This window comes from Amblyomma americanum, chromosome 9, assembly GCF_052857255.1.
Source record: "Amblyomma americanum isolate KBUSLIRL-KWMA chromosome 9, ASM5285725v1, whole genome shotgun sequence".
In the NCBI taxonomy this organism is placed as follows: Eukaryota; Metazoa; Arthropoda; class Arachnida; order Ixodida; family Ixodidae; genus Amblyomma; species Amblyomma americanum.
The window spans coordinates 107619753-107638301 of NC_135505.1; positions in this window are offsets into that span (position 1 = coordinate 107619753).

The window sequence follows — 18549 nt, forward strand, 5'->3', positions numbered from 1 at the left end:
GCATCCATTTAATCCTGATCGGCTACTGTTTTTAAGCTTTGAATATTGCCACGTTTTGAAAATATCTCCTGGCAGTTCCTTGCACATGACCAAAGCAGGGAGAAATATCATCATCTCAATTTAGGAAACTATGACATACAGAAACAGTGCATTTTTAAACCTGTGAGGAACCTAACCAGAAAACATGTTTTTCCAAACGATTTTGAAAAATTGCTTGAGAAAAAACTGTCGAAGTGCTTGCTCCAAATGTGACATCTGCTCTGGAGATTTTGAAAGAGCAAGCAGGACACAGTTGCCAGCCATCCTTTGCTTATGCGGGGCCAACGATAGTGTTTATGCAGGATATCTATCGGTGATGGTGGTGGTGGTGGAAACTTTACTAAACACAAGGAAGTTTATGACGTGCAGGTCCTTGGGCCCTCGCACGGCCCCACTGCACTCAAACGTTCATGTCCCGGAGGCTCATGACGCTGGTAGCCCGGCCTGTGGCGATGGCTTGCTTGGCCGGGGCCTCGGACCGCAGTAGGGTCTCCCATGCCTTCCAAGTGGTAAGGTGCTCCAGTTCCCGCGGGGGAAGATCCGCCGGGCAGATGTTAAGGATAGGACGAGAGTGGCTGTGAAGGGTGGCAGAGGGTAAAGGAGGGGTTTGTGGGGACTTGGTGATAGCGCGAACGTATATAAGGGAAGGGTAAGGCGCGTGTTTCAAGCCGCCTCCAAGGAGTCTGGTGATAATTGTTGAGGAGGGATGGGGTGAGAGGTGCAGCCGACGCTCGGCTTTGCAGACCTGCGTCAGTTCCCTGAATGACTGCATGCGCTCCCGTGAGAACTCCAGATCGGAGGCCGCCGGTGCCCGGTTGAGAGAACCTCGGGCTAAAAAGCGTTGGCAGCCTCGTTTCCGGGATTCCCGGAGTGGGCAGGCACCCATATGAGCCCCTATGGCGGAGCGGGTGTGTGACGAGGGAATTCAGTAAGCGAAATGCAGGGACGTGAACTCTCCCACGGGTGAAATTTAGTAAGCAGTTTTAAACTCCGATAGCATATACCGGGCCTCCGTGCGCGTGATGGCTAGGGCAATAGCGGCCTCTTCAGCCTTCTCCGAGGGGGCAGTCGGGGATATGTAAAGGGTGGCAATCAGTTATAGGGAGGGGTCCGTGATGGCTACAACCGCGTCCTCGCCTGTGCATGCGGCATCCACCCACGCGGCATTCGGTTCCATGCCAAAGTGTTTGTAGAGCGCCCGTACGCGAGCTCTGCGGCGGGGTTCTTGGTTGGTGGGTTGCATGTTTTTCGGGAGAGGTTTAATAAGTAGTTCACGGTGAATGAGGTGGGGGACCTGGAGCTGTGTGGGATCCGTGGCTGGTACCCGGATACAGAGGGTGTGCAGAATGTGTCTTCCGGTGGTGGTTCTCGCGAGACGTATGTATTGTGTCTGTCGGTGGGCCTAGATAAGCTCACCTATCGTGTTGTGTAGGCCTAGATGGAAGAGTGTTTCGGTTGAGGTATCTACGGGTAGGTGTAGTGCCGTCATAAATCCTGTTCGGATCATGGCATGCAGGGTTTATATTTCTGTGCCCTGGGGGTTCAGGTAGGGGAGCGTGAAGAGAAAGCGGTTGAGGACGAAGGCATGAATGAGACGACATAGGTCGGGCTCCTTCATGCCCCGGTTGTGTCCAGGAACTCGGCGGGTTAGGTGGGATGTCGACACCGCCGTCTGCTTGGGTTTCTGGATAGTGAGTTTTTCCCTTTGTTCTGGATGTGGAGGCCCAGCACCCGGAGAGTGTGCACCTCAGGGATGTACCGATTTTGCAGTGTCACGGTTATGGGGGCCGTGGGGCAGTTTCGGGTTGTGCGGTGCAGTATGAAGAGCTCCGACTTCTCCGGATGGCATGAGAGTCCGATACTCCGCGCATGTGTTTGGGTGAGGGTAGCTGCCGACTGCAGAGTATTCTCTATACCTCCATCACTGCCATGGGTGGTCCATAGAGTGCTATCATCAGCATAGAATGTATGTCGAAAGTGGGGGATAGTTTGTAGTTTGCGGGCAAGGGGGATGAGTGCGACATTGAAGAGAAAAGGGGAGAGGACATCCCTGGGGGGTGCCAATTAACCACACTAAGGGTGTATGGGCGGGATGTGTGGGGACCGAAGTGAATTTCGGCCGTGAAGTTAGTAAGGAATGCTTGAGTATAGGTGTACAAACGTTCACCTATGTTCAAGGGGGAGAGCGCCGCCACGATCGCTTGATGGTCTAAGCGATCAAAGGCCTTGGAGAGATCCAAGGCGAGGACAGCTTTTGTGTGGCCTGGTATGAGGGGTCAAAATATCCTGTGTGAGCTGGAGCATGGCGTCCTGTGCCGACAGCTGGGGACGGAAACCAACCATGCTGCGCGGGTATAGGTATTGCTCCGTCATGTGTTGGGTGAGTCGGGCGAGTGTGACATGCCCCAAAAGCTTGCCCATGCATGATGTTAATCTATTTTGCCTTGATGCCTTGCCATCATGGCGATGATTACTGCTACAAAAATTGCCTAAAAACGTTAACTGGTGGCTCAGTGGTTAAGGCGCTTGGCTACTGATCCGGAATTCCCGGATTCAAACCCAACCGCGGCGGTTGCGTCTTAATGAAGTCAAAACGCTAAGGCGCCCGTGTACTGTGCGATGTCAGTGCACGTTAAAGATCTGCAGGTTGTTGCAATTATTCCGGAGCCCTCCGCTACTGCACCTCTTTATTTCTTCTTCTTTCACTCCCTCCTTTATTCCTTCCCTTACGGCGCGGTCCAGGTGTCCAAGGATATATGACACAGATACTTCGTCATATCCTCCCAAAAACCAAACAACCAATTATGTCCAATGAGGTGTGTCGGGAGGGGGAGGGGGAAAGGGGGCCGACACCATGTGAGATGTAAACTTGCATTCATGTCTGCCTCCTACTTGTCTGTACATTCCTGAATAAAATACCTTGACCTTGAGTGCAGACCATATCCGTCAATATTTTCATAACGTTATCTTACACTATTCTACAGTTGCCTCATAATTATAAGTGCCGTCCAAGAAAGCTGGACTAGGCACCTCACGACGCGTCTGCATTTGCGTTCAAAAGGAAAAACGCTCACCTAGACGACAGCGTCTTACCGGCTGTAATGAGTGGCTGGACCTAGGCGTAGCGGTTGAATACAGTGTTTACGAAGTTGCCGCCGATTCCAGGCACCTTGGCCGGCGCACAAACGCCGTTAGGCTTGGCCAAGATCAGGGACACCCGCTGTGAACGCCGCACTCAAACGCCGAAAGGCACGCACGAAGCAGTCAGAAGTCGCAGCACGCCGAATGCACTACACCACTTGCTCTCACCATAGCAGCGCCTGCAGTCGTGCTCGGTAACTTGCCGGTGCTCTGACGAGACATGCGACACGAGAAGCCGGGTCTGAAGTGGCTCCTAGTCATCGAGGGAGACCGCTTATTTTTCTTTTTAAGAAAGCACCGGTGACGTGAGCGCACAAAGCCGAAAACAGAACAGCACGAACAGAATTGCTACGAGAGACTGACCGGCATGCGCAGTACGTCCCCTCGTGCATTGTGTCGACGAAGACTGGCACGCGCACCTCTGTCAATTTCTTTAGTTCCCTTTCCCTCAAAGACACGCGCCGCAGTGGGTACGCGCCATTATCAGCTTGACGACAACAAGCATGCAGCGCCCGCCCAGCTGGCTCAGTGGTTAAAGAGCTCGGCTACAGATCTGGAGTACATGGGTTCGAACCCAACCACGGCGGCCGCGTTTCTATGGAGAAGAAACGCAAAGGCGCCCGTGTTCTGCGAGATGTCAGTGCATGTTTATGATATAATATTAATTGGTTTTTGTGGAAAGGAAATGGCGCAATATCTGTCTCATATATCTTTGGACACCTAAACTGCGTCGTAAGAGAAGGGATAAAGGAGGGAGGGAAAGAAGAAAGGAAGAAAGAGATGCCGTAGTGGAGGGCTCCGGAATAATTTCGACCACCTGGGGATCTTAAACGTGCACTGATATCGCACAGCACAATGGGCGCCTTCGCGTTTTGCCTCCATAAAAACGCAGCCGCCGCGGTCGGTTTCGAACCCGGGAACTCCACATCAGTAGCCGAGCGCTCTAACCACTGAGCCACCGCGGCGGGGAGTCTTCTGACTAATAATAATAATTGGTTTCTTGGGGGAAAGGAAATGGCGCAGTATCTGTCTCAAATATCGTTGGACACCTGAACCGCGCCGTATGGGAAGGGATAAGAGAGGGAGTGAAAGAAGAAAGGAAGAAATAGGTGCCGTAATGCAGGGCTCCGGATTAATTTCGACCACCTGGGGATCTTTAACGTGCACTGACATCGCACAGCACACAGGCGCCACAGCGTTTTTCCTCCATAAAAACGCAGCCGCCGCGGTCGGGTTCGAACCCGGGAACTCCGGCTCAGTAGTCGAGCGCCCTAACCACTGAGCCACCGCGGCGGGTGTCTTTTCGAACAATACAAGTTTTTCACCACCACCACCTCTAAGGCGCCCGTGTGCTGTGCGATGTCAGTGCACGTTAAAGATCCCCAGGTGGTCGAAATTATTCCGGAGCCCTCCACTACGGACCTATTTGTTCCTCTCTTCTTTCACTCCCTCCTTTATCCCTTCCCTTACGGCGCGGTTCAGGTGTCCAACGATATATGAGACAGATACTGCGCCATTTCCTTTCCACCAAAAGCCAATTATTATTATTATCACCACCACCTCGCGGGGCCTAGAGAACCTCAAGACCTTTGAGGACTGGGCGACGCTGCTGCGCTCCGAGGACGTGGTCGTGCCGAGGACCTCGCTACCGACCGGGCTGCCGGCGTTATGGACCGCAGGAACATAAACGCCTCAGTGCAGTGGGGCCGTGAAACCGAGTGAAACACTCGGTTCGAGTACCTGTCGCGAGCGAGCCTTGAACTTGAATGGCAGATGTATGCTATGTGCAACGAGAACACGTATGACACCAACCGGAACCCTGCAGGAGGCACGGCTGCGGCACAGTTTTGAAAGTCGAAAAAAGCCATACAATTGGAGGTGCATATGTCGGCGGTTCGAGTCCCTGTCGTGAGCTAGCCTCTAAACTGACTAAGAGACTTATGCTACATGCAACAAGAAGTTGTATGACACCACCCGCGAAGGAGTACAACGAACGGTTGCGTCATAATTTTGATGTTAATATTGGTTTCTGAGGAAAGAAAATGGCAAGGTATCCGCCTCGCATCGCGGTGGGCAACTAAACCGCGCTATAAGCAAAGAGGCAAAGAATCTCGGAAGGCATACAGTTGAAGGTGTATATGTCGTCGGTTAGAATCCCTGTCGCAAGCTAGCCTCCAAATTAACTAGCACAAGTAAAATATGTGCAACGATAAATTGAGAACGCCACCCGGAACTTTACATCAAACAGCTGCGTCATAATTTTTATACTAATGTTGTTGAGAGAACTGACACCACATTGAGGTCGGCCAGTTGGGCATACATATAGACGAATGGCATGTGTACTGTTCTTTGAAGTGGGGGTCCTACGGCCACTTTATTGCGTCACTCTATTTTCTTGTCATGGCTGGGATTTCCTCTACCGTCTGCGAGTACACACACAAGCTCTGAGCTCAGCTGAAATTGGCGCTAGCGTCCGTTATAAAGAGCAAGATCTAACTGCAAAATGTGTACGAAAGCAGAAAAGATATCTCTCTCTCTCGCAATAGTCACTCGTTTTCTGAACCGGAGTACCCGGACTCGAACCATATCGCGGAGACCGAATTTCGATGGAGGCGAGCCGCAAAAGGCACCCGTGTGCTGTGCGATATCAGTGCACGTTAAAGAACTCCCCGTGGTCGAACTTATTCCGGAAACCCCCACTACGGCACCTCTTTCTTCCTTTCTTCTTTCACTCCGTCCTTTACCCCTTCACTTTTGATGCAGTTCAGGTGTCCGCCGAGAAATGTAAGATAGCTACTGAGTCATTCCCTTTCCTCAAAACAAACAAATCTCTCCCTCTTTCGGTTCCTATTGACATTGCCGCACATATATGCATCCTAGCCAGTACAACCACCAGTGTAAGCACTGTGATACTCGAGCCATTTGTGATTGCATCCTATGGGACTGCAAGAAAGAATCGCCTCCTGCGGTTCTCTTACAAGTTGCTTCTCTTGAGTGAGAGAAAAGAGAAAGTGAAAGAAGGAAAATAGTGGAGGGCTCCGTAATAATCTCGACCACCTAGGGATCTTTAAGATGCACTGACATCGCACAGTGCGCAGGCACCTTTCGCGTGTCGCCTTCATTGCAATGCGGCATGCGCGGTGGGGTACGAGCCCGGGTACTTCGGCTCAGTAGCCGAGGGCCCTAACCACTCAGCCACCGCGGCGCCTCAAATGCCGTGGGTAATGAACTATTGTTTAGTCACTGCTGTTTACGAAGGAGGCATCCTGATGGGCCGCAGTGGAATGGCACATCGTGGGAACTGATTATGCAACTATATGTAACTGATTTATATTGGCGTGCATATTGGTGTGCACAGACGGTGAAGGCCATCGCGTGACAGTGGTTTGCTTTCACGTGTTATGATGAATAACAATCAATTTTTTCAATTATGGAACATTGTAAGGTACATCGTGCATTCATTAAATTGTGCACTCTCACTGAGAACAGAATGATCCTTCTGCATTGCTTGAACTGTATGGACGGAATTACTGCACTTATAATGCTTAAATGCTGCACGGAATAATATGCTGAAAATATCAGCTGCGCCGTTTAAGAGAAACTTAGTAGAGAGTTTTAGTTTCACGTACGTAGAGGGTTCACGCACGCAAACGTGAGAAGTCTACGTAGCCTGCACGCAGGTCGTTTGAAACCCTTATAGTTACACGTACTACGCGACAGACGCCGCGCGTTACGCCTAGCGTCATCTACTAAGAAACACAGACACTGGTTGTAGCCTAAATCATCCAAGACAAGTCTTTAAGCCAAGCCATTCATAGCGAGACCATTGCTATGATGATGACCAACGCTACTTCGTCAGGATTAACAGCTGAAAAATCGTCCTTCTGTCTGAAAAACAAAAGCTATTTGTCGCTTGAAACCTTATGCTAGAGTAAGAATGAGCAAATCGAAGGCGAATACAACAGTTCAGAACACGATATCGCGTCGAGGGATTTGCGACGAAGCTGTTATCGCTGTGAAGCGGCGGGCAGGGCGCCGCCATGTTTGTCAACGCTACGTACGCAAGCGACCCAAAGACCGCAACGTAAAAATCCGAATCCCACGTACGTACGTGAGACTCGCGCATACCCTTTGCGTTCTGCGCATGCGCACTGGTCACCCGTAAGAGCTCTACGTACGTGAAGCCTCTGCGTACGTGAAACGAAAACTCTCTATTATCTCTGGTGCGTCGGCACACATTATTTGTGTTGTACGGAATGCTGTAACATAGGCATGCACTGTATCTTGAGAAATACCTCTCTTAGACTGAAAGTAACGGGAGGGATACATCGTCAATAAATAAGTAGAAAATACTTTCTCTCTTTCCGTATATTGGCTCAGAGCTGTGGTTATCACTTTTCACCAGCAGCGCAGGCAATTTTAACATGCCACAACAGCAAAGAAATGATGTGCAAATATTGTTAGTGGATTAACTTGGCTAACACTCGAATTCAGCGAAACGCAAGGATGCTTGCTAAGTGTCTGAGGCTCGTTCATGGCAGCTCCGCTACACGCTCGCGAAATCCGTTCTAAATATACCTACACGACCACATAAATGGTATCACATGGTCTTACGACACCCACATCGGATGCCATCACGTGGCTTCACATCACCCCATCGAATGCTCTTAAGGTTAAAGGTCAACACAAAGATCACCAAATGTCGATGGTCAACTAAAGGTCATCGGTCAAGGTCAGGGGACAAGGGTTCGACATCATAACTACCACATCTCGTCATGCACAGCTAACGTGGTTCGGCTGAACCTCAGTCAAAGTCATTCTCCGGCCTACGCGACGACTACTTCACCTAAAGTAGTGAAACAGTTGGCTTCAAAATCCAAGCGAAGTGCGGAGTACGGCAGCGTAAAGCTCAGGAGTACGACACATCCGCCCTCCTCCCCTAGAGGGCCCAATTTCCGACCAGTTCGCGCGTGAAGCAGATGCCATGCGAGCGCCCCCCGCGCAAGCGCGTTTCAGTCATCCGTTGTCATAGAGATCAATACGACCTTATTTTGCCGCCAACACTATGAACCTAACTGAAGGAGGGATGGGTGCAATAGTCTGCAATTTGCGACCGCTGGGAGATTGTTTCACCCCGCTGGCAAGAACGACAGGAGTGAAGTCTATTTTTCGTCCCCACTTGTCCACTCAGGACGTCATGCTCCAGCTTTCCGAGGACGTCTTAGACCCCTCACACCTCAAACGCACTCGAGCTATCCTGACGCTGGACGTAAACAAAGCATTCCACAATTTACATCACACCGCCATTCTGGACGCGCTCTCCTCCTTTGATGTGAGACCCCGTGTCCATGCTTACGTCACCGCTTTCCTCGTTCACCGAACAGCCGAAATCTCATATGGCTGTCTTTCTTCTTCCTTCTCCCTTGAACACAAAAGTACCCCCCCCCCCCAAGGTTCTGTCAAGTCCCCTCTTCTTTTCAACATAGCCCTCTTCCCGCTGGCACGTGCTCTGTGCACTATCCCCTCTCTGTCTCATGCTTTCTACGCCGATGACATCACCCTCTGGGTGACCACCGGCAATCCTGGCGACATGGAGACCACTCTGCAGGCGGGTGTGGACGAGGTGGTGACTAACACCCGGCCTATCGGGTTAAGCTCCTCCCCGACAAAACTGGAGCTTTTGCTCCTTCTGCCTCGGGGCGCGGCCCCCTTGTCGCCCTCCCGCTCACCGTCTACCTTGACGGCACACCCATTCCTCTCATCTCTACCCTCCGCATTCTGGGACTATTTCTTCAGCTCAAAGCAAGCACACCACCCTCATCACTCGGCTCACAAACACTGTACACCAGATCATCCGCCTCATACGCCGCATTGCCAATCGCCACCACAGCATGCGCGATCACGAATTCCGCCGCCTGGTCGAGGACTTTGTTCTAAGCCGCTTCGTCTGCTCTCTTCCGTGTGTCTTCCTTTCTTGCACCGATGAGCGCAGAGTCAACAGCCTGATTCGCCAAGCGTACAAGGCGACGTTGTCCTTTCCCACATCTACCTCGATGGCTCGTCTACTGTCCACGGGCATCCACAACTTTCTTACGGAGCGGACGGAGGCCCATCGCACGGCTCAGCTACTCCGTTTCTCCCGCCCTCGCCCGTGTCGTGCACTTCTCTCCACCCTTAAGCTCCCCCCTCTTATCCCCTTCCCACCTCACTACCGATTCCTTCGCACGTTTCATCCCTTCCAACCGTTCATCCCCTCCCTAAGAATATCCATCCTGAACACCACACCTTCAGCAGAGCAACGCGAGCCTCCGCGCTTTGGCGTGAGTACGGACGGAAACCTGCCATGGCTTGCGTGGATGCCGCCCATATACCGCCGGTACCCAGCCCACACCTTCGCCGTCACTGACAGCTCTCTCCAACCCACTCTTAATGCCTCAGTCCACACTTCGACCTCTGTAGATGCCGAGGAGGCAGCTATTGCATTTGCCATCACGCAAACCTGCGCGGAATACATTTTCAGACTCCAAGCCCACCCGCCGCGGTGGCTCAGTTTTTAGGGCACTCGGCTACTGATCAGTAGTAGCCGGATTCGAACCCGACCGAGGCGGTCACGTTTCGATGGATGCGAAAGGCAAGGGTGCCTGTGTGCTGTGCGATGTCAGTGCACGTTAAAGATCCTCAAGTGGTTGGAATTATTCTGGAGCCCTCCACTACGGCACCTCTTTCTTCCTTCCTTCTTCCAGTACCTTCTTTATTCCTTCTCTCACGGCTAGTTCAGTTGTCAGCCGAATGCGAGACAGGTGGTGGTGGTGGTAAAAACTTTATTTTCGTCAAAATTCATTCATAGGTGCTCCTTCGTTTATCGAGTGGGATCTACACTGCACTTTTGTTTCCCTTCTTCACTGCTGGTCGTGTGATTTGTTAAGCACCAGTTGTCCCTCGGCGACTTCCAAAGATCGGCTCACGGCACGGAATTGGGTCTTCTGGCAGAGCAACGCAACCGGCCACTCGTCGTGGTTCGAGAGCTGCAGGTCCATCGTAGGTGTGTCCCGTGGACAATCATGCAGTATATGAGCTAAGTCGGCCCTATCTTGACCACATAGCTTACACTGGGGCGAGAATATTCTCGCATACATTATGGAGTTTTCATAGGGGTTGGGAAAAGTGTTTTTCTGGAGTTGTCTCCTGCCACCTGCTGAGGTTTCGTCAAAGACTTATCGGGGGGTGAGTATTTAGGCCTATTATTACGATAGTGCATAGTTATGTCGTGATACGTGACCATGCGCTCCCTGGCCGACCTCAGGTTTGGGCAGGCCACAGCCCGGTAGACAAATCCTCGGGCAAAATCGTGGGCTGCTTCGTTCCCCGGGTGGGACGAGTGCGCAGGCACCCACATAATTTGAATCTGGCGGCTAGGTGCTAGATTGGACTATCTCTCAAGAATACGTGGTGGCAGCGTGCACTCTGCCTTTCGCAAAATTTCGCACAGCTGTCTTGGAATCGCTGAGAATATATTCAGCTTCCGTTGAGGCGGTGGGCAGGGCGATAGCCGCCTCCTCCGCGTGCTTCACCTTAACAGTGGCCGCTGCAAAGGGGGTTGCACGAGTTGCCGACTATCTCTATCGCGAAAGCCGCTTCCTGGTCAGGGCACTCCGTGACATCGACGTAGACTGCCTCCTGGAGCTGAGAATAGTTCTTGTGGAGTGCTTTTGCCTGTGCTTTCCATATACTGCACGATTTCCTTTCCCCAAAAACCAATTTTATATTTTCAACCCGTGTATACACCCTGTATTACACTCCGCCGTGGTGGCTCAGTGGTTAGGGCGCTCGACTACAGATCCGGAGTTCCCGGGTTTGAACCCGACCGCGGCGGCTGTGTTTTTATGGAGGAAAAACGCTAAGGCGCCCGTGTGCTGTGCGGTCAGTGCACGTTAAAGATCCCCAGGTGGTCAAAATTTTTCCGGAGCCCTCCACTACGGCACCTCATTCTCACTTTCTTCTTTCACTCCCTCTTTTATCCCTTCCCTTACGGCGCGGTTCAGGTGTCCAACGATATATGAGACAGATACTGCGCCATTTCCTTTCCCCCTAAAACCAATTATTATTATACACCCTGTCAGCAGTAAAAGGGAAGGAACGAAAGTGCACGCGCTCTCCAGAAGTATTCAAGGAAAGGGCGTTCTTTCACTCTCTCATTTATCCCTTCTCTTACTGCGCGGTTCGGGTGTCCGCCGAGATAAGTGGACAGATACTGGGCCATTTCCTTTCCCAAAAAAACAATCCCCAATCCCCCAGGGGGCGCGATGGGGCGTGCGTCAGATAACCGGAGGGGGGAAAGTGGAGATAACGAGAATAGAAGAAGGAGGCGCTCGCCGACTTCGAGTGTATCAAGCGGGGTGTGAAAGAGATCCCAAATGATTGGATTGATCGGTTATCTGAAACTGAAAGGTGAAATAACTTTTACTTCTCATTAAAAGCCGGAACAACTAGCGCAGGAGAAATTTCCTTTACCTGCTGCCGGCCCTCTTTCAACCAAGAATGAAATATTCCCACAATATTGAACTCCAAACTTACTGCACTTATTCGTGTTCTGAGAGGTGGTGTAGCTCGTCATTTCTGCACCGAAGCAATTCATTAACTCTGAGAAGTACGTCTTTATCTGGCTCACTTTACGTCTTAAGCATCTTGTCAATGATCCTGGCACGTGTCCATATGGAAATAATCTTTTTCTAATCACAAGTACCTACTCCTCCAACCCAAACCACTCTAAGCAATTCATTGTATTTTGGCATGATCGCACTCCATTCGCACCAACACTCTCCATTTACCTTCCCTTTCCCCCTTCTTCACTGAGGAGTAGCAGGCCAGGATCACCTAAGCGCCTTTCCGACCTCTCCGCCTTTCCTTTCACTAAATTACTTCTCTCTGTCTCCCTAGATACAACATTGAATATCCAAGCTTAGAAATGCGCCGATTGATAAGAAAATTAGCTGCGGCTCAGCTACTGCTCCACCTCGTTAGAGATCGGAAGCTGTGGTATATCAGGAAGTAGACGCGGCTTGGCCTCTGTAACGTTGAGTGCGTTCCGCACATTGGATAGGCAACGCGTCCACCGTGCCAGGTCTGGATTAAATCAATGGTTGATCGCGAGAGGTTGGTCACCCAATAAACGCTGCGGCCTATTGCTGAAGTGGCGCATGTCAGCCACAACGTTCTCAGCGCTAATTCATGCAGGCCACATCTCTACCTCACAAAAGCCACGTACCCCAAAGTGCGATTGCGGCGTGCACTGAACCAGGGAGCCAGTTATGCGCCTTTCCTTTCCTCAAAATCATCGGCGTCGAGAACTTTGTCAAAGCTAACACCAATGAACACTAAGAACACCAATGGTCTATAGCTTCGGTGCCGCGTGTCTGCTGTTGTGAGTGTCAACGCATGCAGCGCAAATCTGACTACTGGCACGTAGCTTAAAGCGCAACTGAGGTGTTCACGTCATACCCTGATTGTTTCTTAACTTTGTATTTGACCTTTGACCCTGACTTGACCTTGGGGTGTCTGGGGCAGCATGTAGTAGGACACCATAGTTATACATTGGCTTGGTCTTGGTGTGACCTCTGGTTCACTTGAAGATCAAAACCGCAAGGTCACCGGTCAGGAGCGGCGGCCAAGTTGACTAACTACGGGACGTCCCAGCGAGACCCCTCGTCGTCAGCCCTCCTACACAAGTCGTACACAGCCACCGAAATCTCAACATACCGTACTCGTACGCCGTAGTAGGGATCCTTCCCCTTCGCCGATGGGATCTTGCCCTGCACGTACTTAATGTATGCTGCTCCCCGAAACTGCAGCGAGCGAACTTCGCGGACCTCTTTAGCCGTGCACTTAAATAGGCGGGTCGCGACCCCTGCTGATTGTGGGTGACTACAGCGCCCCTAGCCAGCTATGGGGCTATCGTAAGGAAGAAGTGCGCGGACGCATGCTGGCGCAGTTGGCGTCCACAATGGGCCTCACCCTCCACACCAACCCGGCATTTCCAACCCACGCAGATAACTATTTGACCCGAGCCACATGCCCGGACCTCACCTTCACTCGCAACGTAAGACACGCAGACTGGGCCTGCACCGAGAAGACCCTCGGCAGCGACTACTGCTTCCTCAACACCGCCGTTTATACACGCAGCCCAGAATGCCCCACCAGTGCCGCCAAACAAGCATGCATCCCCAATCGGACCACCTTTCGCCAAAGTTTCCCATCCGACGCCAAGACGAACATCGCAAAGCAGGGCTACACGAACTGGTCCCGGTCAGTCATATCGCACCTTCGCTCCCACCAGAAGCAGATACGGCTCACGGAGGTGGCCACGGTGGTGGACAACCACCTCCTCCACCTCCGGGAAGAAACACAACAAGAAGCTCAAAGAGCGCATTGCAGACCTCACCCGGAAGGCAGCAGAGTACGCGGCCCTGCTTGTCTACTCTATCTGGGTGGATCGCTGCAACACGGCGGCGAGGCAAATGTCGAGCCGCAACAAGTGGCGGCTCTTCCGAGCTTTCATCAACCCAACACAGTCCCGCAATGAAACGCAGAAGCACCTACACAAAGCCATGAATACATTCCAAGGAAATACAACGCAGTTGGCACAAGCGCTTCGGGATCGCTACCTGTGCGCAACTCGGGACGGCCGCAGATTGGCCAACTACTACGCAGGCAGGGAAAACTCGGAGCTGGACAAGCCTTTCCAGCTCCACGATCTGCAGGCCAGTCTGGTCAAAATGAAGAGGGGCACCGTCAGGGCCAGGACAAGGTCACCAAAACACTTTTCGCGAACCTCATTGGTTCGCCGTACCAGTGCCTTTTAGAAGATATCAATGTGATATGGACGGGGGAACCGCCCTCCCCACTGAATGGAAGACGTCCCTCTTTACCTTCATCCCGAAGGCAGGCAAACCGATCGACACGAACAACCTCTGCTCCATATATTTTTGCCTTTTATTTTTAATTTACTCATTTATTTACTTAATTTGTAATATCTTTAAAACTTCTTCATTTCTGTTTTTTAATTTTCTTTTACATTCCGACTGCTTTATTATCAGTATGATATAAGATTACTATGCAATTGGGTACTTTTCCACTCGGAGTAGCATTCAGTTTTTGTCCAGCCGTTTTTTGTTGACGACGCCGACGACACGAAAATTTCCTTGGACGGTAGGGGTATATACCTCCACTGTAAAAATTGATAAGGTGCTTTATGTTGAACCTGTGAAATATCATAAACTCCTTTATCAAAAAAAAATACAATATATATATATATATATATATATATATATATATATATATATATATATATATATATATATATATATATATATATATATATATATATATATATATATTAATGCTTTCATTCGCATAGAGAGATCGTGTGTTACCTCGTTTGGTTTTATCTTTACGTCTCTCTCCGCCCTCCTGTTTTATAGATATTTTCCCGAGTACATGACGGCCGTGCTGTCAATTGGCAGGTGCGCTGTCAGTGTCTGGGGTGTGATCATTAAGGTTGGCCTGGGCGCCCTTGTGCGCACTGAAGGCTTCCTTCAATCCTGCTGCGTTCTTTTCCAGCAGGATCGTAGCCCTGTTCACACAGCACGCCTCGTGGGCACACTGCAGGATGAGCTGGGCATCGGCACGCTGGAATGGCCACCAATAGGTGCATATCTGAACCCCATCAAAACGAGTGGGGGCTGATCAAGGTTTTTTTTTAATTGGTTTTTAGGGAAAAGGAATGGCGCAGTATCGGTTTCATATATATCGTTGAACACCTGAACCACGCCGTAAGGAAAGGGATAAAGGAGCGACTGAAAGAAGAAAGGAAGAAAGGGGCGCCATAGTGGAGGGCTCCGGAATAATTTCGACCACCTGGGGATCTTTAACGTGCACTGACATCGCACAGCACACGGGCGCCTTAGCGTTTTTCCTCCATAAAAACGCAGCCGCCGCGGTCGGGTTCGAACCCGGGAACTCCGGATCAAGGTGCAACTTGCGGCCCAGGTTCTCCGCGTCGGCTACAGCTGATCAACTGTGGACTGCCGTAAAACAAGAAGGGCAGATTCTTCGTGCTCGCCCCGACGTTGTGTCCTCACTGATTCGATGTCTCGGCGAGCTGCTGGTGTAATTGCCGTAAGTTTCAACTTCGCTAAGTATTAGCTGGATGTTGCGTTCAGGTTGTTCATTTCTCACGGCAACAAAGAGCCTTGTGAGTGCCAAACATTTTTAATGCTTATTTGAAGCGGCTGTTCGAAGTGAGGTTCCACAGTGCCTTGCATTTTACGCCTCGATGTATTCCTCTCTACCTAGTGATTCAGCAGTCGAGTGGAAGCCGCGTGTGCCTTCCAACAGCATGCCGATACAGGCGCTGCATCGACGCGCCGAAAGCGGAGAAGGAGCAGTGTAGCAGTTCGCCTTTTTTTCCCTTCAGAGACTTTAGGCGCTTTGCGATGCGCGCTCCCCTTCGTTGCCACCGTCAGCTGCAGAGTAGCTGGACGCCGCACTATAAATTTATCAAGCGTGATAAGCACTCGCACGAGAGCAAGGGTGAAGTTTGTCGTCACTCGCGGAACTTGCGCAGCGAGCGTGCGGCGCGAGATAGCAGCGCCGCGGTGCGGCCCAGCAGCCATTCCAGTGCCTGGAGCCGAGGCCTCTCCACTTTTGCTCACGACTGTACCTCGAACAACACACCTTCGCGGACGCCATGTTCGGATTTCGCCCACACAGATCCACACAGGATGTCCTGCTCCAACTTGACCCCGAAGTCCTGAACCCCCCTCAAGCAGCCCCCAAACGACAAAATTGTCCTCGTGCTCGTCCTGAAAGGAGCATTCGAATACGTAACTCACGTGGTCATGCACACCTGAGTCGCACCCACTGAGGCATCAATATCTTCAAATAAGTGAAACAATTAATTGCTCATGGACAGACTGTCCTGAATCCGAATACAAAACCAAGAGCACAAACTTTTGCTGCTCGGCACGAGGGGGGCTCCACAAGACGCGGTGCTGTCCCCTCTGCTATTCAACATTGCCATGATGCGCCTGCCTGCCCTGCTGGGTGCGGTCGAAGGGGTGCTGCAGGGCTATGCAAGGGCGCCTGGGAGAGACAAGCCTGCAAACGGCTGCCATCATAGTGGACCGCTATGCACGCGGCTGTGGTCTGCAATGCTCCCCACAGAAATCGGAATTCGTGCATCTACGCCCCTCGCGCACATGCTCGACCTAAGTCAGTATCTCCTTGCAAAGCGTAGAGTCCTCGGACATTTCATACAAAACCAGTGACGCTGCGACACAACACTCGCAGAGCTCCGGCAGGTAAGGGACCAGGTGGACCGTATGGTACGCCGGGTTTCCACCAAGCGTGGTGGGTTACGAAGCAAGGACGCCTCGTGGCTGGCGAAAGCATTCGTGACCAGTCGAATCTTGTATTCGACTCTCTACCTCCACATGCGGAAACAGGAAGAAGACGCCCTCGAGGTCATCCTATGGAAAATCATGAAACGGGCGCTGGACCTCCCGTTCTCTACCTCTACCAGCCACCTCATGGCACTGGGTGTGGTGAACATCTTCCGGGAGCTTTGAGAGTCCACTTAGTCAATCAATACAAGCGTTTTGCACAGGCCAGGCGCGGCCGCCTCCTCTTGGATCGGCGACACATCAAACACGACTGCGACATTGAGTAAAGGGACCGGGTGCCACAACCCTGGATACGCACCTTCCAGGTCAAACATCTTCCCCGCAACATGACCAGAGAAGACCGTAACGGTCGTCGCCAGGCATGCACGGGAGCGTTGGCCCGATACTATGGTCCCCAAAAAAACGCGTGTATTACGCTTACGTTGCTGGCCCACATCACGGTGGGTAGAACACGGCCGCAGTCGTACACAACACAGACATAGTTAACGGGCTCACTTTCAAAGCCTGCAGCGCAACACACGAGGAGGAGATTGTCATTGCTCTGGCATTCACTAATCCTAAGTCGAAACACATGATAACCGACTCGAGAGGGGCCTGTCGGAACTATGAGTTCGGATGGGCTCCCCCGCTTGCCTGCGCATACTGAAGCCTAGCTGTCAATACGAAGGTCGAACTCCGTGTAGAATGATTTGAGCCCCCGGTCACCAGGGACTACAGGGAGACGAACAGGCCGATCAGGCCATCCGCACACTCTCTCTCTCTGGGCTATCTCCCTGTTCTCGGAAATAGGGGCTTCACCTAGTATTTTGAGGGGAAGGGGACAATAGGGCCTCAGCCCTAACACCTCTCCGTCAACAGTTAATGGCAAATAAATGCTTTAATCCCCACCGCCACCACCGTATAAACGGCACCATAGATCACTCAAGTTGAATTGACTCAGGATGCGCCGCATTTCAACCGTGTGCGCTAAGGACAACCACATCTCGCCAACTGAACGTGCATCCCGGTCGGGGTCAAGCACGCAGTTAGAATCCCCGACAATAAAGAACGGGTGGCTGTGAAACGGCCCTAAAAACGGCAGAAGTCTTTGGTAGGAGGGTGATGGGCCGGCGCATTTACACTGACAACGTGGATTTTGCGTTGACGATAATAAAAATCAAACGCGATAACGCGTATTCAGTGCCGAACATGCAGCGGCTACCATAATGTAGGCTGCGCCTATAAAGCACCACTCCCACACCAGGACTGCAAGGCGAGCTAAAATAGCAGAAACCTTTGACAGAAAACCGGACATCAAAAGCGTTTTCATCTCGGCAAGCGCGAAGTTTACAATCTTGCAGAAACAATAGATCAACTTTCTGTGCACTGGCGAAATGCACTATACGTTACGCGGCTTATCTAGGTTACGGAAGCCCTGAACGCTGAGCGCAAGAAGGGTTAAGAAAGTAGGAATTCAAAGAAAGATTGTGATGAGAGCCATCTTGCCGGTCGGGGATTTCAGAAGTACGTATGCATACATTTTGTCGGAGGAGGAGCCGCGGTCCGTGTCCGGTCCGTGATGCCCGACTCGGGGCTTCTTGGCTGCTGGTATGGGTGACGAAGCATCTGCTCGCTGAGCGAACAATGGTTCCGCGGGGTACGCTGAGCGCGGGTAACCTGGCTTTTGAGGAGGTCATCGCCCCTTAACACGTGGGAGTCCGGGAACCAGGTGTTCGGGTCCCCGAACAATGTGTCGTCCTTGCAGTACGACTCGACTCACTCTGCCCAAGATGCTCGCGGGGTCGTCTCGTCCACGGCCGGCTGGCTGCCCGTCTCCCCAGGTTGCCGGCGAGGCAGCGGCAGGTTCCGCAACGCAGGGCTGTGAAGCGGACTGCTGCAGAGGGTTCGCTGGGCCAGAAGCAAGCTCGTT